This window comes from Melospiza melodia, chromosome 1, assembly GCF_035770615.1.
Source record: "Melospiza melodia melodia isolate bMelMel2 chromosome 1, bMelMel2.pri, whole genome shotgun sequence".
Classification (NCBI taxonomy): domain Eukaryota; kingdom Metazoa; phylum Chordata; class Aves; order Passeriformes; family Passerellidae; genus Melospiza; species Melospiza melodia.
The window spans coordinates 40,050,310-40,074,401 of NC_086194.1; the positions used below are offsets into that span (position 1 = coordinate 40,050,310).

At 40.4% G+C, this 24,092-nt stretch overlaps 1 long non-coding RNA gene across 1 annotated transcript in view; it reads right to left on the bottom strand.

The window, feature by feature from the left end:
- Positions 1-8,447: 8,447 nt before the first annotated feature.
- The window catches only part of LOC134429606 (uncharacterized), a 36,757-nt gene continuing 21,112 nt past the window's right edge, over positions 8,448-24,092 (bottom strand). Inside the window, exons 3-4 of the long non-coding RNA XR_010030623.1 lie at positions 16,113-16,389; positions 8,448-8,536 (exon numbers count right to left, since the gene is read on the bottom strand). This is a non-coding gene — a long non-coding RNA (uncharacterized LOC134429606). The remainder of the gene's footprint in view (positions 8,537-16,112; positions 16,390-24,092) is intronic.

The following is a 24,092-nucleotide window of genomic DNA, read 5'->3' on the forward strand; positions in this document are numbered from 1 at the left end:
TTTTGTTTCTAAATGGTAAAAGATAACTGTCAACATTATTTTTTCTTTAAAATAATGGTGATTTTTCTCTGCTAGTTTTCTAGTGTTATGCTCTGTGGGTAAGATCTGTGGTAGTGTATTTGGTCTGTGTGTATTAAGGCTCAGGCTTTATGTGTTTATTTTATTCTTAATTTGGTACACTATTAGATACAGATCTCTTCCCTGTTAATGTACATTATATTCTTAAGTCTTTGGTAGCAAGATTTTGCACTGCAATTGCCATGAATTTCAGGGGTTAAGTATGAACAGAAAATGTGGTGATCCACGTTCTGGTCTTCCCAGGAAAAAAAAGAAGAGAATAGAATTTTTATTTACCAAATAGATGCCATGCAGAAAATCTACCACATTTGTTTCTAGGCTTGAAAGGCGAAAATCAGAAGCATTAGAATGCAAAAAAAGGGAAGTAAAAGGAGCAGCTGTAGGCTTAAACACTTGAAGGTGTCATGGAGTCTTGCAACATGTTTAAATGTGCAGTGAGGTCTTGGAGTGAATCTAAATCAATTTTAAAAATGATGTCTACTTCCACACCTGGAAAAGGAGCTAAACAAGAGTAAATATTCAGACTTTAGGAGGGAAATCTAAAGAAGCAAAATGTAGGAGAATATAAATTCCAAGGTTACATGTAAAGCTGTAGTATGGGCAAAACAAATGGGAACATTTTTTCCTAAGCAAGTGAGAAACAAGAGTCCAACTAGAGCAAGAGCCAAGAGTTCATCAGGTATTAAGGAAGCATTGTGAATAGGTAGGGCAAATGTTTTGAAAGAAACTAGGCTAGCATTTGAGAAGGAAAAAGTCACCTATCAGTTAGTTACTGGTTAAAAGATAAGAAACAAAAGTAAGAAGAAATAATCCGTTGACTTGAAGGAGAATGGTTACTGAAATTTCTGAGGTGTCCCATGGAAATCAGAATGGGAGCAGTGCTGTACAGTGTATTCCTGGAGAAGGGAATTGATAATGAGCTGATAACATTTGTGGGTTATAAACTGTTATGGAGGGCAGTCCAGCCTACAGCTAACTGTGAAGAAATACAGAAGGTTCTCACATTTCTAAGTTGGCAGATGATGATATAAAGAAAATTGGATTTTGTGTGAATAATTACAAAGTACTGCAGATGGCACATCTGAACATGAGGATATTCTCTAAATTGGCTGTAATCAAATGGAAAAAACATCTTGGAGGCACAGTGGGAAGCTCTTCAATGACAAACACCAGAAATTATTAGGAGGGAAATAATCAAACAGTGTGGTGGATTGACATGATAAACCACTGAATAAAATCTGTGATGAACACACATCTGGAGCTTTGCATTTCAGTTTTCCTTGTCTTAAAGGAAAATGAACTTACTTCTGAAGTACTGAATATGTGGAGAAAGATAATAAGATAATCAAGAATATGAAGTTTGTTTCCATAGGAGAAAACATCTAACATCCCCAGTCATGAAGGTGAGATGACATTAGAACTCACTGTAATAATTGGAGTAGTAAACAAAAGGGAAATTTAGAAGCTCTGATCTCTGTTTCTTGCAACAGAAAACAGCAGTTTGGTTAGACAATATCAGGCAGTGGATGCTAGGGTTTTTTTAACATTTTTGTAGAGAGCATACATTTAAATGAAGTACAGGTTATTGTAGAGAAGAAAACATATTCAAAGGTAGGACTCCACGAATTCCTGGAAGTCGAGGTTGTGAATAGTTAACAATGCTAACTTTATATAGATACAGTTCTCAACAAGGAAAGTCCCTGCTCATCCTAGGAAGCAGGGATGGTTTCCCTAGGAAATGCTTACAGTTTTGTGCTTCTCTTACTCTCTGAGATGCTGTTGTGGGTGTTTGTTGAGGAGAAGGGAAGGTGGGCTTGATTTGTATGGCACTGATGCTCTCGTATGTCCAGAGGGATGAAAATCAAGCTGCCTTGCTGAGAGGCTGGTATTTGTAGCACAGACAAGGAGAGTTTCCGTGCATAAGCTGGGAATGAAATCCAGGAAAAGAAAAATCCCATGTAAGTGTTGGTGTCTTCTCACTGTGAATTGCAGCACTAACTGCTGGACAAGGTTCAAGCACTCTGTGCCCAGTTGTGCCAAGACTGTGTTAACAAAAGGAGTGACAGCTTTCCACTGGGGATCTGTGGAAAAATTAATTCAAACCTTGCTTGACATATTTACGTAAATTGATACTATTCTTACAGCTCACCTGGTGGTCCATCTAGAAAGGATGGAAATTTCTCTGCAGGTTCTTCATTAAAACAAAGTTAAGGACTTGATTTTCACAAAGAAATCCCTTCATTGTTGTTTCTTCAAGTGAAAACTGGTGTGCTGAATTCTTGAAAATACAAGTACTTCACCAGTGCCACTTATGACAGGGAAATGCCTGGAAGCTTTGGTTTTGTTTTTCTGGATTCAGTCTGAGGAGCAAAAGTCACCAAAAAGCATTAGACAGAGGCATGTACATGCCATGCCATAGCAATATGTGAAGGAGGTGTTTTTTGCATGCCAGTGCATCCATGAGTATGTACAGGTGCATGTGCAGATGTATGGGTATACATCTCTCAAGCTCAGTCACATTTCCCTGTGTTAGGCGTGTTCAGTTAGCTATACATACACACACATGCAGATAAAACACTGTCTCCTTTGGATGCTTTCATTTGCCCTATTTAATCATGAAAAGAGTTACTTTGTTGCTTCAAAGCCATGATTCATACTGCATTTAAGCCAAGTACACCTCCATCTTCAGCCTTTTGCAATGCTCCCTGATCCCAGTACCAGCTACACAGAGTGTGGAAGAAAATGAGGCGGCATTGGTACAGCTCATGCTGTTTCTGAGATCCTTAGTCACATCCATTGCCTACCATATCGAGCTGTTACAGACCTTTGTGAGCAACCTTTTGTTTTCCAGCTGGCTCAGAAAGCAATACAACTTCCTAGAAAGCAAGATATTTAGGTGGATGATGTAATGCCTTCAAGCTCATAAGGAACTGCCCTGTTAGTGAAAACTGGACAGTGCAACTGCAGCTCATGTTCCTGGATCAGTTCTCCTCTTCTGCATTTGTAAATGAGTAGGTTCTTGGCATTACAAATGTGTTTGGCTCTGTTTTTCTCCTAGGAGATAGTTATAACCCTTGGAGGAAATTCCTTGAGTTGGCTGTGTGTCTGAATACAGCTGCTAATTCCAAAAGAAACGCCAGAATGAAAAATGAGATGGTTTTAAGATTTCCCTACTGCAAGGAAACTTGAGAAGCAGTTAAGTTTTTGGAAATCAAACTTCTGTATTATTCTTAGTGCTGATTGAGGTTTCAAAAGCACATTGTAAGCATCCTGCTGCTTTGGTGGGGCAGTCTGCAAGCAGATTTCATAACAAAGCAGCAATATCCAAAGCCTGTTAGGGGCAGATTAAACAGGACATTGAGGAGAAAAAATGCCAAAACCAAACCAATGTGACAAAACCACTAACAATAACAACAAAACCCAGATAAGCAGAAAAACCAACCAAACAAAAAGTCCACGTTAAACCGTCTGTTTAGGTATCTTCATCTTTCACAATTAGTAGTCATTGCCTAATAATGAAAGAGTTTGTGATCTCTTGAATTCTTCATAGCTCTGTTTTAATTTGGAAAAAATAGCTCTGTTTAAATACATCTGCCCTAACACTGTTAGTTATGAGCTGACACCACTCATATTTAAATCGAGATTGAAGTTGAACATATTGGCTAAACCTTGTCTGCACTGAGGTCTGTTTCTATGCCTGTCTGCACATCTGTAAAAAAACCTTTAGGTATATATTAGAAAAATACACATTTTCTGTACATGGATGTGGTTATAAAATCATGCTCTTTCAAATATGCTTTGGAAGTTTTTAATATATAAAAGCAAGGGAAAAGTTGGGAAGGAAGAACAGACCCCAGAACTTTCAGGTTGCCTTCAGGCATCAAAGCAGGACAAAAAGGAGAGGAAAAAAAAGCCCTATCAAAACCTATTCTTTTTTTCTTCCTTTGAGGATTAGCTTTGTGCTCAATGCTACATTTCATGGTTTACCAATTTTTTATTTCGGTACCTTAAGCCAGATTAGCATTCACTTTCAGCAAAGTCTCTTATAAATGGAGTTCTTAGCTACAGAGGATACTGAAACATATCACGTTGTCTGAAAAAAAACCCTGTGACTGCAACAAATAAGCCCTCTAGACAGTATCTCTATACCCTGTTAATTAAATTTAGTGGCAAAGGAAAGCAGTTGTTGAATTAAGGTAATACTAGAGAGATTTCAGGTTTTCGAGTAGATGCTGGCTTTAGTGTTTTTAATGTGACAGTGTATGGGACAGCCAACACACCTTTTCACTATTCTATTTCAGAAGCTCTGGGTCTGGTGGCTGTTACAGGACACAAAACCCACTGTCCCTGTCTTCATGTAATCCTTAAGGACAAGGGCTTTGGGGAATGCCATGTCTGGGAAATGCCACCCTCACTGAGAGCAGTCTGTTCAGAGTCTCACCTCAGAACTGCCGGCTGAGATGGTTTAGACCATTTGTAAAACGAGGGAAACTGCTGTTTGGATGAGATTTGTGAAGCCTCTCACTCTTGAAGGGACTTGTCTAACCACTGGTAGCAGATGCATCACAGGCCAGGATTCCAGAGACTTCATCATTTAAAACCATAGGTATCTCGCTTTCCTTCAGAATGATTCAATTTATTTTTGGTACATCAAACTTTCCAGTACTATAAACTGAAAAAGACCAGCACAACCTGTTTGGTTTTCAAGACGAGGGTGTCTAACCACATTGCAGCTGTACTCAAACTAGAATATTTTCCCTTGTATTTAGTCTTTTGTTGTTTAGTGTTACATTTGTGGTTGAATAATCTTCATGGCTCTTCAGATTGAATCTTCAAGCAAGCTTGTTTTCACTAATCAGAAAAGATTTCCAATTGCTGTTAATGGTAAACCTCACTGGGAAATGTGAATACATTCATGGGTCAGCAGAGATTTGGTTTTTTCTCATGTTTGTTTTTAACTGATTAATATTTTAGGGATTTTTACAGAGTAAATGATGTATGTATGCACAAGCTTTTTTTAAAAACAGTGCTAATGAAGAAATTAACAAAGTGAAATTTGCTGATTCTGTTCTGAAGTAAAAAAGGATGATCTGTTTAGGAGAGCTGGGTGAGGTGAAAAGGTATTCCTTCAAACAACAAGCTCTGAAGTACATGGAAACATCTTTTTGTTTTCAAAAGCTGTGGCAACCCTGAAACTATAGTTGCAGGATAGTATATGTAAATTGCAATGCTGAAAATAATAATAATTAATTGATTTTTAATTGATAATTAAAGAAAATCCATCTCTCAATTTGGTTCTCACCCTGTTTAATGTACCAAAATTCCTGGCTGAACTTGAAATTGTGCTTTCTTAGTTAGCAAGCTTTCTTCCCAAGTTCAGGAATGTACTTTGGACTGTATGTGAGTCAGAAGTTTTGAAATTGCCTTCAGTGAGATCAGCATTTCCTTAATAAATGTGTTATTATTCAGGGTGAACTGAGCCACCATACTGGCAATTGCTTTTGTACTTTTGAAAGGGTTGATTTGGGTTTAACATCTAAATAATGACAGCACACAGCTCTGCAGTGGTGCACCCTCAGACTTCTAGCATGGCAATGAGGAACCATCCTTTCCTTACCCTGGTGGCAGATAGTCATGACAATTTCCTTAATTTGTTATTGTTTATATGACAAAAGGCATGTAGTGTCTTTCTTGTATTTGGCTCCACATAGACCTCTGGAATCTCCTAAGTATGTGTGTATGAGGACAGGCTTTTAGAGTGAAGAAAAAGGGATTTAAGAGGGTTGACTGTGTGTAATTAGCTTCCAGTAATGGATCACATTTCAGGCAGCCATCACCCACAAAGTTACTGTATAGCAAAATCGCTGGAGTCAGCAGGCTTCTGGAAAATACCCACCACTATTGCTTAAATGCTTGTGTTCCAGTATTTTTCCACAATTATTTTTGTTTCTGCAGTATTGTTTTCCCTCTGTGAGCACCACTGTGGAGGTGATTGTTTTGGGAGGAACGAGCTCTGAATTTCCAAGCTGTCTTGAGGGTGTGGAAAAAAGGTCTTTAATGGAAACTACCTCAATTAAAAATAGGACAGTACATAATCATAGACCTGAGGAGACCTGACACACATTTCATGCCTGGCCCCTGACTGCCTGAGTAAATAGATGCCATACTTAGCACAGAGAACAAATGGTTTGGGCTGAGAAGGGTGAGTCATTCAAAGCCGAGTTGCTTTTCCTGAAAGCACACAGAAATGCAATGATTAAATAGGCTTTACATTTGGAAAATCCTGCAGGCAAGTCTTTAATCAGTCTTGAAATGCCTTTCCATGTGCTGCCAGTGGATTTGTTTTGACACAGCGTGGTGATGGCAGCTCTGGGTACGGCAGTCAGTTTTAGCTGCAGAGGCGGATGGGTGACGACTGCTCACGTTACGTGAGCTCAGTGTTGGGTGTCTGACGAGCGTGCTCCTTCTGCTGCAGGTGCTGCATTGAGCTCCACGGAGAACCAGCTTCTCCACACAAACTGAGGACACGCCTGAGCCGTGTGGGCTGCCTGAATTCAGGGACAGTTGGCAGATGGCACCCCTCGCTGCAGGCCCGATGATGCTGTTCCTGATGAACTTGGTTTGAAACACAAATTCTCATCCCTTGTGGAAAACCACAGTGGTTCATGACACATGGACCTCAGCTGTTCCAGCTCCCTGTTCCTGTACACGTGTGTGTGTGTGTGTGTGTGTGTGTGTGTGTGTGTGTGTGTGTGAGATTGTGTGTGTGTGCACTTCTGTGGGTCCAGCAACACTTGATTCAGCTAGGTCTTGCTAGTGGGAGAGCAGAATTTCTGTGCTGGATGTTGTGAGTTATTGTGTGTACAGTTGATAATGTTGGATGGCAACAATATCCCTGGGAAGCTCTCTGCACACTTGTTGGAGAGTGGGTGGGAGAAGGTCAGAGGGTACTTGCCATAATCATGTGCTATTGAAGTATTTATATAAGTGGTTCGTGTATATTCTGTTTTCGCTTTTCTTACTGGTTTAATACTGGAGCCTCTTCTGTAAAAACGAAGGAGTAATTAAATCCTCACTTATCAGTAATGCCATAATGTTTCTGCTGTAATGAAGAAGTGCTTAATTACTGTATGTTACATGTCACATCAGAGTCTGTCACATCACTTTTCTCTGGGAGACTCCCCAGGGAACGAGTCAGCCAAGTTCTTGGTACATCCCTGCCTGACTGCAGGGCACACAACTGAGCAAAACACACCTTGTTCCCCTGGAAGCCACATTCAGGGGGTTCTTTGTGTCTGTCAGAGCCAAACTATCTACTCATTTCTCCAACACTGTGTGTTTCCTCATGTAAACTTCATTTCTTGTTGGAGTGAAGATGTCATTCAGAGGGGATAGGTGAAGGGTGATGAGAATCTGTGAGTTATGCTTCCAGGGAGAAAAGAGTGGCTGAGGTGGATGAAGCAGAACTTCATTTGAGGCAAGGGGTTACAGAAGTGCCTGGAAAAGTCAATAAACCCCAGAAATTTGGCAATCTGTATATGGGAGAAGCCCTGAACTCTCTGCAGAGAGTGGAGGACTAGGAGGGAGAAGCTGAGGTAAGATGCCTGCCTGGAGAGGATGCTCTGCATGGAGATATGCATTCATTCAGGCAGGTGCTGGGGAGGGCAGGGGAGATGCAGGGAATTCCCCTGTTCAGTTTCCCCAGCCCTTGCTGACACCATGCCTTGTGTTCCACCTCCCTTAACACCATTGATCCTTTCTCTGCTCCAGAAAGGCTGTCTGGGGCAGAGCTGAGCTAGGAGGGGTATTAGGAGGTTTATGCTTCTGATGGTCAGTTAGCCAGTCCCACCTGGGCTGGCCAGAGTGTTTCTGCCTGGACACTCCTGAAGCTGGAGCTCCTGAGAGCTGGGTTGGTGGAAGGCATCCCACCACCAGCACTGCTCCTGCTGTGAGGCTGTTTCCCACTGAGTGGGGTGGGGAAGAAAAGGTTCCAGCCTCTCTGGTGGCTGCTGGGTTGATCTGCCTCTGCCGTAGTGCTACCCTACAGCTTTCCTCTTTAAGCTGATACCTTGCTCTTCCCTGTCCAGCCTTCATCAAGGGCTGAGGAGGTTTTTTCTTTCTAGGAGGTGAATCATAAATAATGTCCATTCTCTGCTTTCCCACTGAAAGGTTTTTAAACCAGCTGCATGTGCCCTTTGAAACACAGGGAAAATGTAGTGTATATAACGAAGTCATCCCTTGTATGTTTCTATCTGCTTTGTATGTATTTTTAAAAATTTTAAACTGGGACACCACTTGCCCTGCTGTAATGCCTGCCTGGGTGACATCCAAAGGTGTAGAGGGTCAGATCCTTACCTGCAGTAGTTTAATGTAATTCCATTAAAATCAAAGGAGCAGTTCTCATTTATCACAGTAAAGGTTCTCTTGCAGAAAGTATTTTTAACTGCCAGCATCCTCCCTGAGCATGAGGGAAAGAAATCCATGGTAATTTGGGGGGACTATTTAGCCAGTCTACTTTAAAGGTTCTCCTATTTCAGTTGTGCCTAGGGATTCCTATCAGAGAAAAAGATGCTGATAAAGGGGATGGTTTAGCACAAGTTTAATTCAACATTGACTTAAGCTGTCAGGGCTCAGTAGATCAAGAAGAATAGCACTCAAATTATGACAGCTTCAAGGCTTTGTAGATAAGAGAATCCAATTTTAATTAGGATCTTCACTGAATTTTGAAAAGATCACATTGTTCATCAGTGCATAGAAGGGCAAGCAGAAACATGAACTCTTCCATCTTAAAAGCAGGAGCAAACCTGTTTTCTGTTTTATCCCAAAGCCTGTGAAGGCCAATATAACTCCTGTTCTTTTTCCTGGAATTATATGGTTCAATATTATTGTTTCAAAGCTAATACTATATGAAAATGTTGTTGCTATACTGCAAGACCAGTAAAGCAGACTTTACTAAAAGCAAAATTTTTCTTCAGCTGACTGAAGACATGCCTCCCTACCAGTTTACAGGCATTTCCCTTGCCCAACAAGATTTTTTAAAAATTAAGTTACTTTTAAAATATCAGTTTCAGGCTTTGTCTTAAGTTAAAAACTTTTAAACCAGAGTTTTATTAAGCTTAGTGTTTATAATGCTAAGATTATATCACTTGCTCTCATGAGGAATTTATGGATAAATAGTTTACAAGCAGGAATCCTGCATTTAAAAAACCTTATTTTGCAGGTTTATGTAACTTATTTTAGATACAGTGGCTGCCTCTACCTAAGATCCCCACCATTATCAAGGAAATTAGAATTTCTCAGGTCTATTATTACCCTTAATTCTATTAAATGTACTCAAGCACCATGAATGTAAGCCCTAGGACCTCATAATTCTTAGATGGGAATAGATGGGAGGCTGGTCTGCTGGGGTGTTTGATATCAAAAAAGACTGAGAAACTCCTGTTGATATAAGAATATTGTTCAATTTTTAAACAATTAAACCTGGGTGAAGCTCACTTTTGAAGGAAAGAATCTGTGGAGCTTGATTGGAAAGGTGTTCAGAAAACAGATGGTTCACTTTTATTGTTTCCCTCTTTCTTCTTTTTCACTTTTGGAAATGAAGTCCTGCAAAATTTTACAGTGATTGGAGAAATAGAAAAGTAGTGAATTGCCACAGCCAAATGAGAGGATGTTTAATAAAAGAAAGGGATTTTTTTAAGTCAAATTGTCTTAGACTCTGCTAATTTATTTTTCAGTGGCTAATTAACTTCAGATAAAAGAGATTGTAAAGTCTCTAATATCAATTTCAGTCCTTCATGAAGATGCAAGAACTTGAACATCCTTGATGCATCCTTTATTAAGCCATGGAAAGTGTGAAAGACTAAACTCTTTATCTTTCAAATTGATCTAAAGGAGACTAAAACCAAGAAGGTTTTAGCTTTATCCTCTTCATCTGTCCTTGACCCAGCAGCTGTAATTTAGCCACCAAATTGATGGGGAAGACAAGCTTCATACAAAATATCTATCTTCACGCATGTCAGCTACAATGGAAGGAATATTTGGTGTAGAGGTTTTAATTTCTTTTAATTTCCCAGAGTTTCAAACTGACCTGTGCAGCTCTAAGTATACAGAAACTAAAAACCAAATTTGCAAAACCTCAAGCAAAAGTCTGATTGTGTTTAGAAATCTGGCCTTGATGAGGAGACTTAAGGCTGGATTATTCAGATTGTTTTGGAAGTCAAGGGGATTAAAAATTTCTCTTAAATAAGGAGGCATCCTTTAGCATCTTCTTGAGGAAGACAGATATTGTAAATGCCTGTTTAGGAAGATGGTAAAAGCCAGAAGTCAAAGCATTTTTCTTTAATAAAAAGAATTCTTTATTTTAAAAGTGCAGGGCAGCCTGGGAGAATGAAGACAAGCCCAGGACCCCATCTTTTTGTGCTGAGCTTTGGTGCTCACAGATCTGAGTGAGGGTGTGTTGGAATATTGCTATGGGTGGGGTGAGAATCGGTCGGATGGGAGCTGGTTTTCCTGGCTCTGCCTGGGGTGAGGGCAAGGCATGGCTTCACCAGTTTGGTGGGTTGTCAGCCTGGTCATCAGCCAGAGTTTGCACTGCTCCTGCCTGCATGCCTGGAACCTTCCCCACCATGCATGGGACTGCTGTGGTGCTCACCCAGATCATCTCCCATGGGACCCCCCAGGTGTGGGGGTGTTTCAGGCAAGTGTTTCTTCCTTTTCCACTTGGATTTTTTTCCTTCCTGTCATTCACTGAAGGGAAGGTTCAGTCCTCTGTGTCAATGCAGTCCAATGACATACCCCAGCAGGGCCCAAGGGCTGGGGAGTAATCTGCAGATATATCCAGGTTTGTCTTCCCCACTTGTGATTCCTGTGATGGGAGGAAGTGTGTTTAGATAAGGAGTCTCATGTTTTGAGAGTGCTGTTTCCTACAGGCAATGTGCTGTCTGTATCTCTTGCACACGAGGGACTCTGGCACTGTAAGAGCAAAGCCTAAAGAGCTCCTCCAAAACACATGCAGCTTGCTAGTAACCACTTTTAAAGCGAGGACATTGCTTTTATATCCTGTTTTCTAAGACTACTGCCAGAGGAAAACTGTGTTTACTTCAGCGTCTTGAATGAGGATGAAGGGCTCAGAGTATCCAAATTCTTGGCTACTCATTAGAACTAAAGGTCTTGGTATCAGATATCATATCCTAATGGAGTATTAATTAATCATCTGGCTGGGAAAGTCTGGCTTTAGAAATATGTGACATACTGAAGTGCTTCCACTTTTGCTCATCAAATTCAGCATGAAGATCAATTTGTGCATCTGCAACCTCTTCAAAAGTAGCTGACAGCAGAATGGCTTGTTTGCTCAGAGACAAACTTCTGTGGCTTGTTACATGATATGGAGTATCTGAGTTCACCTTTCTGTCCTGTATTTGCAGTTATCCTAGGAAAGGGGGTTGGGGAAACAACAGGAAACCTTGAGACAGACTAGGATTAAAAAAATATACTCTGTGACAGAATTTTATGATGGAATAAACTGTGTTTTATGTTATCTCCTTATACACCCAGCTGTCTAAACTATTTTCACTCACCTGAGACCTGTCAGTGTTGGGAACATCTGCTGAGATGTTCCACTGATGATGATGGGTATGACATTCAGCAAAACATTTGCAAAATTTTGTATATGGGGCGATGCCATATGTTTTTCCTGATCATCTCTATCTACCATTAAAGAACTCTAAAGTTCACTCAAGGTTTTCCAGCTGGCTGGTTTTGAATTGAATTATCAAAGACCTTGCATTACTCTTAAGCCCTCAAGCACATTTTCACTTGCTCCCCCTTGCTTAATGTACTTGTTATAAAAGTAAAAGGTACTGTCTTTTCTTAGACTTGTGAATATAGCTGAGAAAAAGGGGGGGAGACCCAATAGACAAGATCTTTCAAACTGCAGAAACTGAAAAAATTCTTGCTCATTTCTTTTTCTCCCTATTATGTCAGTTGGCTACAAAAACATGTCAACTTCTCCCGTGTATTTTACCAGAGGCCTTATGACAGCTAAAACAATGCTGTTGCTGTTTAAATGGATACGGTGTTTTCAACTTTTGAGAGCAAATAGTATTCATCATCTCACTAATATTGATAGTCATAGAAGAGACTACTTGGTTTAGCAATCAACTGCTTATTTTATAAGTCTGTCTCAAAACAGCCCCAACACCACTGTCCACTTTTCAGTATAATCTTGTTCCAGCCCACTGACAACATTTAAGGCAGAGTCTTCTGGCAAATTGGAGAAAACATTAATTGGTAAATATGGAATAAATGGGATTTCAAACAATCCAAATGTAATGATTGTCACTAGATGATCAGAAAGAGTTTGCCTATTACTGCATAGAGTTTGGACAGATTTGCTAATCACATCTGTCATTGCTGCAGATTTGGGCTGCAATTTGTGTTACTGCACAGCCCCAGACACCCTTGTCTCTGCTGGGAGAGTAAAATCACCCAGTGAGACCTCCTGAGCATTTCAGTGCCAGTGCACCATCCTAAGTGACCATGTGCAAGGCTAATGTCAGAATTTCCAGTGAGGAACAAGGAGCCTCTTGTGCACAGAAGGCACAGTATACTCAGTATACTCATGTACATAAAGCACAGGTTCACTTTAGAAAAGACCTGAACAAAATCTACATTAATAGAATGTAATAGAAGTGGTGACACAACGTGTGACCAGTTGCACGGTTTCTGGTATTTCTAAAGTGATTAAGTATAAATAATCAAACCATGAAAACATTTTTGCTGCTCTACAGGCATCTTGGCACCATCGTGTCAGCTTTGCAGGGACAGCCAGCGACACATTAGTCAGAGGATAAGGTAATGGGTTCACAGAGCACATCAGCAACAGATCAGTATTTCAAGCAAAACAGAACTAATGGAAAAAGAATCTTCGGGACATTTCTGCACAAAAGAAGCCAAGGAGAAAATATTAAGAGAACAAGAAGAGCTGTATTATCCTACAAAACTGTGTTTTGTGATGTTGCAGCACGAAATTGAAGTTGGTGCCAATTCTTGTCTCTTAGAAGAGATTTCTAAGCATTTGAGAAGAGTTGGTTCAATCTGATGTGGAAAAGTTGCCTTCTTTACTTTTTGAGAAGTTGTTGATATTTTGTGAACAGGTCCAAGTAGTGTTTAACTTTTCCTGAGGTTTTTTTTTTTTGTTTTTTGATGTTATTCTTCAGTTTAAAATAAAGTGTCTTACTTTACTACTCCATAGAAAAATTATGTTTTAACCTTGAGGCATATATACTAGTTTTATTTCATTTTAGCCTATTCAGCTGCAAAGCAAGTAGTGTGAATCAAAGCTGTTGGTTTAGATGTTTTATAATTTGTTGGCTTCCATTTAAAGCCAATAACCCTAACACTTCGTGACTGTGCTAGTTCTCAAAGAAATAACACACACATGCAGCTTTCATTGATCTTTGGGAAGGCCTGGAATGCCATTCTGTTAACATTTTAAAAGCTATGAAAACTTTCAATTAAACAGTGTGATTTTTGTGCTATTAAATTATTCCTTAACCTTATTGAAAGAGACAATAGAGCCCTTTCTGCAGCTGTCACTGCTCTGTTGTGCTGAGGTGCACCACCCTGAAATGGTTCATGGGAGCTGCTCAGTGTGAAATGGATGCAGCGACCCAGCAGCGCATCTGTGGAGCCGGCTCTGCCACAGGGCTTTGCATTACCCACTGTGGGTGAAAACTGCTTCTGGATGCAATTATCCTGGCGCTGCGTGAAGGCTCAGCAGTCAGACAGTGCTGCTCCTGCAGGAGTCACAGTCTCTGGGGGTTTAAATCAGTGTAGTGAGTACCATGCTGCGCTGATTTACAACAGCAAGGGCATCGCTCCCCACGAGCCTGGCACAGGTAATGCTCGGTTTCCTGGAGCACAGCAGCCTTGGAAGGAGGCTGGTCTCAGCTCTCCAGGAATGGAGTTGCTCCTTCAGTGCATGGGAACAGTTAAGCTCACTTGCACAAAACATATGTTGCTTGCATAAGATACATTTTGGGTGAAAACTCTGCTTTTAATTATAGACGGTTGCATAAAATGTCAGTGATTAAAGCACAGATTTAGCAGTATTGTTGGCCTGAAGGATGCCAGCCAGAAAGCATGTTTCTCCTCCTGTTTACTCCTCTTGGAGCAGAATTTTTCCAACTTTATGAAAGTTTTCTATTCAAGTGAAAAAAAAAAAAAATCAACCAAAGAGGAAAGTAGCATTTCCTCATCTATTCTGTCTCTCAAGTTTTCTCAACAGTAAAATTTCTCAGGAGCTGAGCAGGGTGGTTTTGAAACAGGGAAGACTGAATATCTAATATCTTATTTCAAAGCAAGAAATGTAAAAGTCAGGTTTATGTTGTCTAAGGCAATCTCAGCCTTTGGTTTCCTTTTGCCCGCAGGCTGATGGGGAATGCCCCTCCTTTAAAATCGCCAGTTGCCACTGATAAGTAAAATTCCTTCAGTAATTCTTCAGAGCCTGAGATAATTATATCCAAGGCAAAACTGGCAAGGTTTGAAATGTGATCAGATATATACCCAGCTGAGCAGGATCCACTTAAGTATTTGTTCTGACTTAGCCATTGTCACTCCAAAAATACTGCCATGGAGGAAAATATAAACATGATCCCTTCCTTTTTGGGATTGTTACCATCTGTATCATAGTTACCAAGTATTTCTTGCTTAAATTGCATTTAAAATTAACTGAGTCTATGCATCGCCTGGCTTTAGTGTAATCATAATATAGTAATCACAGCTCTCTTCACAGAATGTGGTCTACTTCGATAAGCATTTTGCTTTAGCTTTGAGTAATGTTTTTTGACAAGTGCTATTTTTGCCACTTCTTCTATAAATATATAGGTTATTATTATTCTGCTGTAGTGATTCACTTCTGTACTCATTTCTCTGGAAGTACATTGAATTACACCAGCTGAGATTATGGCCTCTACTGTGCTTTTCAGAATGTTTTCTTTTAGTCTCCTCTATTTTTAGGTCAATTACTGAGTCCAAATCACATTACAGGACTGAAGATAGCACCTGTCCTTTTATTTATATCCTCATATTTTCTGAGTTCCTGTTGCTGCTTTTTTTGACCTCCCTTCTCCATGTAACTGCTTCTCATTATGCTATTTCCTGACTTAACCTAGATTACACAATATCTGTGTAGATTCAATAATCCCTTTGAAAGAATTAATTGAGCAGAAAATGCTAACAGGAGACCTGTGGGTTAACCCCAACAAAGGCAAAATCCTCAAGCACATAAGGAGGATACTTTCCTTTTTAAATGAGGTGATTAATGGTAAGATCCTATTTTACTGTGAATGCTGTGCATGAATTACTTTGGCAAGGTTTGTTGAGAGGAAAATGTTATAAGGAGTACTTCCCGGAAAACCAAATTCTGCTTCTAAGAAGGATCCTTACCACCAGGAGGGAACACAAAAGGCTGCCTTCCTTTTCTAATCTCCAGTTTCTGCATTTCTTGAAAAGTCTGACAGAAGTCATTTGATTCACAAGGTGGTTGCCAGCTACGCGTTGCCAAATGTTGGAGAAGTGGAGAGGAGCCACGCATGTGGCTCTGGTCTCTGTCTGCAGTCAGACTGGCTGCTTCTGACAAATGTGGAAAGCCAACCAAAGCAGCAACCATCTGACCCTCAAAGAGCACTCACTTGGAGTTACCAAGTTTGTACTGTCAAATGTAATGGCCAAGAGCCAAGGCTCTTCTGTGTGAAGTGCCCAGTTAATAGCTGAATGAGTATTTGGGAGTCTTGGCACATAGTTAGGCTTTGCTGTCATCTGACCTTTTCTAATCTAATTTATTATATGTAACACATAACTTTCTTTATGTAGAGTATTTTTTGTCTTTAATAATTATGCTTTATCCTTAAAAATAAGCAGTACTGATATATCTATGGCAGTGTAAAACTGGAATTACTCACAAGTGTGGCAGATTTTAAGCATATTTCCAACATGATTTATAGAGATAACTTCATATGCTCAAAGAAACTTACATTTCAAGAAAGAACAGCTCTTCCCAAAACTCTGCTCTTGCACTAGGATGGGCCACTGTCATTTCAGGCTATTCAAGCATCAGAGTTCTCCACGTCAGTATTCGGTCTGTATTTTACCATGACCAGTTAAAGATCAAAATAAGGTTATCAGTTTCTTGTGCTCCATCTTCGATTCTGCATCACTTTACCTATAAAGTGCCATTCCTGTGATTTTCTAGCTGAAATTTGAGCTGTGCCAGACTTGGCATGACTTCTCGGATCCCACAATGAAATGGCCCTGAGAGGAAAAAAGGAACAAAACAGTAAGTAGTGGATGAAAATGGTACTAGTAATAGATTAATCCTTTTTCTTCCAAATATAGCACTGAATTTGACATGTTAGGAATGTTGTCTCCAATTGCCTATTTCTCAACAATGTAAAACAACTACAATTTTGATTGTGAAGATGTGTGTCTAAGATTATGCCTTGAGAATAAGGTTGGGGTGAGTTATGTGGCAAGGGTTAAGAATTCAGTGTTTGAAGTCAGTTTCTGAAGAAGAAGTGCACTGCTCTCATTTTCCAGCCAGTTTGAACTAAAACAGCACAGCACTTGAAGAGCATTTATGTTTAAGGTGTTTTGAGCTCCCATCTCTGGTATTGCTGTCACTGCTGTTAATTGCCTTCTTGGGTTTCTTTTCACTTAGTGCTGATTCTTGTCCCTGGAAGACTGTAAATTTACTGAGAAAGAATTCTTTCTTTGTCCTCAGCAAATCTGAATAAATAATTTTTATTTTAATCATTATGCTCCTTAGCCGACAGTACCTTTGTAAAAGGAAGGAAGGAAGGAAGGAAGGAAGGAAGGAAGGAAGGAAGGAAGGAAGGAAGGAAGGAAGGAAGGAAGGAAGGAAGGAAGGAAGGAAGGAAGGAAGGAAGGAAGGAAGGAAGGAAGGAAGGAAGGAAGGAAGGAAGGAAGGAAGGAAGGAAGGAAGGAAGGAAGGAAGGAAGGAAGGAAGGAAGGGAAGGGAAAGAAAGAAAGATGTTTAATTAAAACAAGAAAGTGCTGCAGTTAAACAACATGTCAGTCACTTTGATAGTTGAATAACATGCTATTTTTTCAGGGTTACACACTTGCCTTCTCAGCACTATTTACTGTACCACTAATGCTTCCAAAGCTTCTTTTTGCAGCAACAATCTGCCAAAAGCTAAATAATTTTCAATTGGCAGAGAGGAAGCTTTGTGTTTGCACCTGGAAAATATTGGTAATAATTCCCTGGCCAGGGGAGTGCCAGGAATGGGGCCCAAGGGCATGCCCAGAGCGGGGGTCAGAGCCGTGCCCTGTGCAATCACCTTCCCCACACAGGTGTTCCCAGGGTGGGAGACTCTGAAACCTCCAGTTTGGTGAGGTGGTGCATTACCAGCACCTCATTAGCTGCCATCCTGCAGGGGACCTGCAGTAACTGTGTGGGTGTCATGACCAGTGCCAAACACAGGGTAGTTTGTAGCTGCTTTGGGCTGAGTGAACAAGGTTTGCGCAGGGGAATTCACTGTGCTCTTTATGAATGTGTGTAATTTTGCTTCCTGCTGGGCATTTCCTTGGTCACAGTTTGGCCTTCAGGACTAAGATGCTCCAGAACATTGTTGCTTTTATTGAAGATTTAACAAGCGCCAATTTAATCGGTACTGTCCCTTCATGCTCAGGCTCAGATTCATCTAAATGTCTTTGAAAAACACAAGGAAAGGTGTTTTGCAACCCAAGATGTCTGCTTCAAGAGTAAAACCCAAAGTGAATAAAGAAAGCATTAAAGTGGTTAAGTTAGGCATTAAGCTATGTGGTTTAAAAGTTTTAATGTAAATTTGAATATTTATGCACTTAAAAAAAAACAAAAACAACAAACCCCCCACTGTGAAAAGAGAAGAAAAATAAAGAGGAAAGGAAAGGAAAGGAAAGGAAAGGAAAGGAAAGGAAAGGAAAGGAAAGGAAAGGAAAGGAAAGGAAAGGAAAGGAAAGGAAAGGAAAGGAAAGGAAAGGAAAGGAAAGGAAAGGAAAGGAAAGGAAAGGAAAGGAAAGGAAAGGAAAGGAAAGGAAAGGAAAGGAAAGGAAAGGAAAGGAAAGGAAAGGAAAGGAAAGGAAAGGAAAGGAAAGGAAAGGAAAGGAAAGGAAAGGAAAGGAAAGGAAAGGAAAGGAAAGGAAAGGAAAGGAAAGGAAAGGAAAGGAAGGGAAGGGAAGGGAAGGGAAGGGAAGGGAAGGGAAGGGAAGGGAAGGGAAGGGAAGGGAAGGGAAGGGAAGGGAAGGGAAGGGAAGGGAAGGGAAGGGAAGGGAAGGGAAGGGAAGGGAAGGGAAGGGAAGGGAAGGGAAGGGAAGGGAAGGGAAGGGAAGGGAAGGGAAGGGAAGGGAAGGGAAGGAAAGGAAAGGAAAGGAAAGGAAAGGAAAGGAAAGGAAAGGAAAGGAAAGGAAAGGAAAGGAAAGGAAAGGAAAGGAAAAGGAAAAGGAAAAGGAAAAGGAAAAGGAAAGGAGGAAGGGAAGAGGGAAGGGAAGGGAAGGGAAGGGAAGGGAAGGGAAGGGAAGGGAAGGGAAGGGAAGGGAAGGGAAGGGAAGGGAAATGGAGAGAAAAGAGAAAACAAAATAAGGAAAACCACCATGCGATATGTGCATTGAAAATGGGATTTAAAATGTCTGTCCTGAATAAACATGTTTCCAGGCCTGGCTTCATGTGAATAAAGCATTCTGGCTTTCTTTTAGACAAGGTGCTTGATGTGCTGAAAAATAATCTTTCCAGTGCTTTGTATATACATGTTTATGTTTCCAGCATGGATAACTGTATAGAGCTCATCACTCTGATCACAAAAATTACCCAAACTGGAAGCTATTCACTTTGGGCTGGTCCCACTGCCTATGCAGAGCAATGTGCACAGCAGCATCCTGTTTTCAGGATGTCATTCTCCCAACCAGCAGGGGTAGTTTAGTGTGCTTTCTCCAGTTTGGGGACAAAAAGTGGTATGTATGTAAAATTCTCATTGGTGCCAACATTAGATCTTTTCTTCTAACTGACTGAGAGTTAGAATAGCTGCAGAATCCATCTGTGCCAGGATAACTGGATTGGGATAGAAGGGGACTTGCCTAGGGCTGAAGTGCAGGGTGCATAACGATCTGTGCCAGTGGCTGGAGAAGATGTCTTTGGTATGGACATTAACATGATGGATAGGTTGAAAGAATATTGAGAACCTTCAGGATTCCAAATCAGGAAACCCAATTACTGCATGATGTGGGCGAACTTAATAAAAAAATAATGATGCCACTGAAACTGTAGCCCTTCTTCACAGCACTCCATCAGAACTGCAAAAACAGATCTTAAAAGGAACAGATGGAAGGATCAGTTTAATAAACTTTGTGCACATTTCATTAGGCTTGAGCCAGAGGAAACAGCAGGACATGCTCTAGTACTGATTCCCTTTCAGAATGGCAGCAAGGGTGCTAGGGGCTGTGCTCTCATCTCATACCAGTAGAAACTCTCCTATTCCACAAGTAAGGCAATAAAACCCATAACCTTTAGTCTCTTGTCCAAATCTCTCTTCTGACCTTAAGCAGACTTCTGAAACAACTGTGGAGAAACCCATCTCTATATGACCAGGCCAGATTTTTCATCAAATCCGAGGGAATGCAGAGGAAGAAAACTCTGAAGGGATCCTTTGGCTGAAGTGGAGTTATCTCCCAAGTGGGAGAAAAAGACACAATTTAGAGTACAATTCCTCCTCTTGTGAGGGTGATACCTAAGTGAGAGATAGGCCACGCTTTGTTTTTTCCATTGACTGGAAGGAGACTACAGGGAGTAATTAATTATTATAAAAGTCTTTGCTTTAGATGTCTAAGATTGGGTGAGACCAGACTTCTTGAGGAGTACCCAATAAATATGCTCAGTGGAGCCTCCTCTCTAATACCAGGATGAAAAGCTCACTATACATGCCTTGGTATATATATTAAAAAAAAAAAAAACAAAAAACCAAAAAACCAAAACCCCTCTATCTATCTATCTATCTATCTATCTATCTATCTATCTATCTATCTATCTATCTATCTATCTATCTATCTATCTATATGATGGGTGCATCTGTGCACCAAAGTCTGTTGGAAGAATTATAATAATACTTTTAAAATTACGTCATGTACCTTTTGCTGTTCGGTTTCATTGCCTTCAATTTGTCATTTATTTTACACTCCTAAAAAATCAGTGGAAAAAATGGTGCAGTCATATGATTCTCACCTACAATCAAGGGTACCTGCAGAAAATTAATTTTTGTTTGTTAGAATGCACTGAATCTTTCCTAAGAAGACAAAATTCACGATAAGTTTCCTGACATTCTATACATCAGTATTTATTTTACACTCATTTTTCAGTGAAAACAGGCTTTATCAGTCCTGGTCATTCCTCTGTCTTAATTTGTAATGATTTCCAAGGCACCATAATCTGAATAAATGGATGAAATGTCCCTGTGTACCTCAAAAGCAAATAATTTTATCTTTTCATTGCAATATAGGTGCTCTAGAGCATTCATCCACACCAAATTAAGGTCCTGGGTTGTACAACTGACTTTGCCATCTGCTTTGGGCATGGAGTTCAACCAAAAGCCTTCAGAGGCTACCCCCATCAAAGAGTAAAATCTGTCTTCTAATACAGAAACTTGGCCCCCAGACTGGCACATCAGATGAAAGTACAGGAATCAAAGCCAATTTGGGATCCAAACATATTAACCAGGAGTAGATTGAAGCATACAGCACATTTCTCTAAGGCTAACATGAGCTCTGATTTGTATCTTGCACTTATCACTGATCTCACTGAGACTTCACAAGCAAGATATGTGCAAGTACAGAATTTGTTGCTTTGCATTTGGAGCTGTACTTTTGATTCAGTTGGTGGGAAAGTGAAAAAACAATTAAGGAAGCAGTTGTTTGGGCTGCTGAAAAAGAACAAAGAAAATGATGGTGACAAACTAAATGCTCACATATGAGCAAGGACAGATAGTCTCACCTGAATGTTCTTAAAGAGCAGGCAGAGATAATTACAGAGGCGTTATCAATCATTTTTGACACCTCATTATGAGCAGATGAATTGCCAGTGGACTGAAGGACAGGAGAGCCAGAGAACAGCCAATAGTTAAGTAGGTAATAAACAGGGGAGACAGATGTGGACCTTTGAGGCAAGCTTCAATACCCAAAAAAACAATGAAAGGGTTTATTCCTATTGCTTTGGCTTCCAAATGTACAGATTTCAGTGCCTGTGGGAGGAAATACTCTCAGGTCCAAGGAGAAGCAATCAGATGGTCAAGAATATGTTGAGCTAGTAGCTGCTGACTGAGAGGTAAGACAACCCCCACTCTCCCCTGCCATTCCTCATATGTAACACCAAACACTGTATTTTATATTTAGAATATATTTGGACAGAATACTGAACAAAGAAATAGTTATGATCAATAGAAGAATCCAAGTACAGGATTAGACACATGCTTGCTCCTTGATGGTTAATCTAATTTAGGCAGTCCTTGTATTGGGGAGTGGTTTTGGACACTAGCACTGGATTTAGTTTAGCAGACAGAAGCATACAAGCATAGAGGCTAGAGGTACAAGAATGGGCAGCCATGTCCCGGCAGAAATAAATTTAGCCTTGCCCTGAATCTTCATTTTTCTTTCAAACAAATCCCAGGCTGAGTTACTCACATTGTTTTGGAATTCTTGAATATCATTCCAATATTTTTTCCACTGTTGGGGTAAATTGTTTTGCTCCATTGATTTAAGACAGCTCCTTTGGGGATTTCTTTGTTAGGATATGTATGAATGTCCATTAAGAAAGAACAGCAACAGAAGCATTAATAAACTGGGGCAGATGTTAAATTAATATGAAGGCAATGATCCTATGCTGATATATGCCAGCTAAAGATCTGTCCTACTCAATACTCAGAGAAGTCACTTGCCAAACCATATTATCGATGCTTCATTGCCTTATTTTCTGTATGCCTGAGAAAAGCCAAAGAAAATTATTAGTTCCTTCTTATACCACTCACAGCCAGGAAAGGATCTGTCATCATCAGTCATGAAAACACTTGAAAATGGATGCACTGTCTTCATTTCCATGGTCTTCTATGTCTAGCTTGTTGCCTTGCTTTAGAGGAGATAGCATTTTTTCAGTGTGTGTGGGTTTTAGGCATTTTTGTCAGCAGAGCAGGGTGGGGTGTTGGAGGGGAGAACGGGTTTTACTGCAAGCTCTTCTTTGATTTAGAACTTTATTTACTTCATTCATTTTCAAGTACTTGAGTTTTCTACTTAAGTCCCACTATTATGCATAGAACATTAATCTATTCTGAGATCTCCAACTTTTAACTTTTGGTCATTCATAGCATTTTCAGTCACCTTGTGTAGCTATTGTAGTCTTTGAATGGTATATTACTAGAACTTTTTAGAATGTCAGGATATGACATTGGCAAGTGCCAAGTGACCCTTGTTCCTTTCTCCAGAAGCCAGGAGAAGACCAGGTCTGTGATATGTGAGATCTCACTCTTAATTAGGACTGTTTTAAGCCTTTATTTCATTACAATTGTAGCTACTGTTTTCATTTTGTATCTAGGATGGGCATTAAACTCAAAAGTGCAGCTGCTTTCAATTATACTCTAATGTTCTGTTTCAAGATAGCTTTCATTTTTTGTGGCATCACTTAGTTACCCTTCCCCCTTCCCCGCTGTCTTGTGCACTCAGAGCTTTTAACCACTTGGGAATGATGCAGGGATAGGAATTAGCAGATGTAATTTGCCACTGCTTCTGTTTCTGGTAGCAAGACCGATTTCACTTAGTGAAAAAATTATCTTGTTACAAGCCAACTAAAAACTTCTGTCCGTGGGGAAATGCTGGAAGAAGTTGCTGAAATTGATAGGATGCTGTTAGAAAGGTGCCAGAGATAAAACCTTTGTAGGCCTACTCCTCCCTTCTCCTTCTGTCTCTCAGTCTGGGGCTGGGGTTACCTTAAGAGAGGGGGACCTTTGCTGGTGAGATGGAGGAAGGGCAGCAGACACAGACTGTAGCTGCAAAGACAGCATTCCTGCATGGAAAGGAAAGGTGTCCCAGACCCATGAAGTCAGTGCTATCAGGAGTTGTGGAGCCCCAAGTTAGGAGGGAGAGACAAGGACCCTGGCATCTCTGACACAAACCTGGCAGACACTGAAGGGTTCCTGTGATGCCCTTTCTAATGCCATGGTTAGGCTGAGTTTGCCACAGGTGTGGGCAGGTTGAGCAGCTTGGGGTGAGAGACCATTACAAAGGCAGCAAGGGAACAACACAGATCCTGGGAATCACTGGTGTTGCTATAGGTGAGTGTGCCTTCATTGAAAGCAGGAGACAGGCTTTCCCAACCTCCCTCTGGTGAAGATGAGCTCTGGCTGTGCTCATTTGATGCTGGGACTTTGTTAGCGTCCATCAAAATGAATAGTGAGAAATAAAAAGCAACATGTGAAAGGCAGCTTGGTTCATTGGGTGGTCATCCAGGACCCAGAGGTGGATAACCACCAGCAAGGACAGTGGGGATGTCCTCATTCTGCTCATTCTCCATTGCTTCCTCAGATTAGAAGTCTTTCTTCTTTGTTAACAGGAATTTCAGAGAGAGCAGCCTGTTCCCATGCACAGTAGCCACATGAGCAAACAGGCACTCTTTTGGCAGATGTACAAAACACCTCTTGTAATTAATCAACTGGCTTGTTTATCCTCCTAATCTCAAATTTGAAAACTGTCTGGAAACTTGAAGTGCCTTGGTGATAAAATAATGGGCATTAGGCTTATTTTCTAGCAAATGAAACTTTGGGAGTCTGCCAGCAGTAGTCAGGCTTATTGGACCATATCTATTCTAAGGCATGAGCTGAAATCATTGACTACCTGAAAGTTCAGAGAGTGATGAGCAAGAGTGGCCTCTCTCAAGATGTGAAATAAATAATAAATGGCCAAAAAAAAAGTGGTAAAGAGCTAAA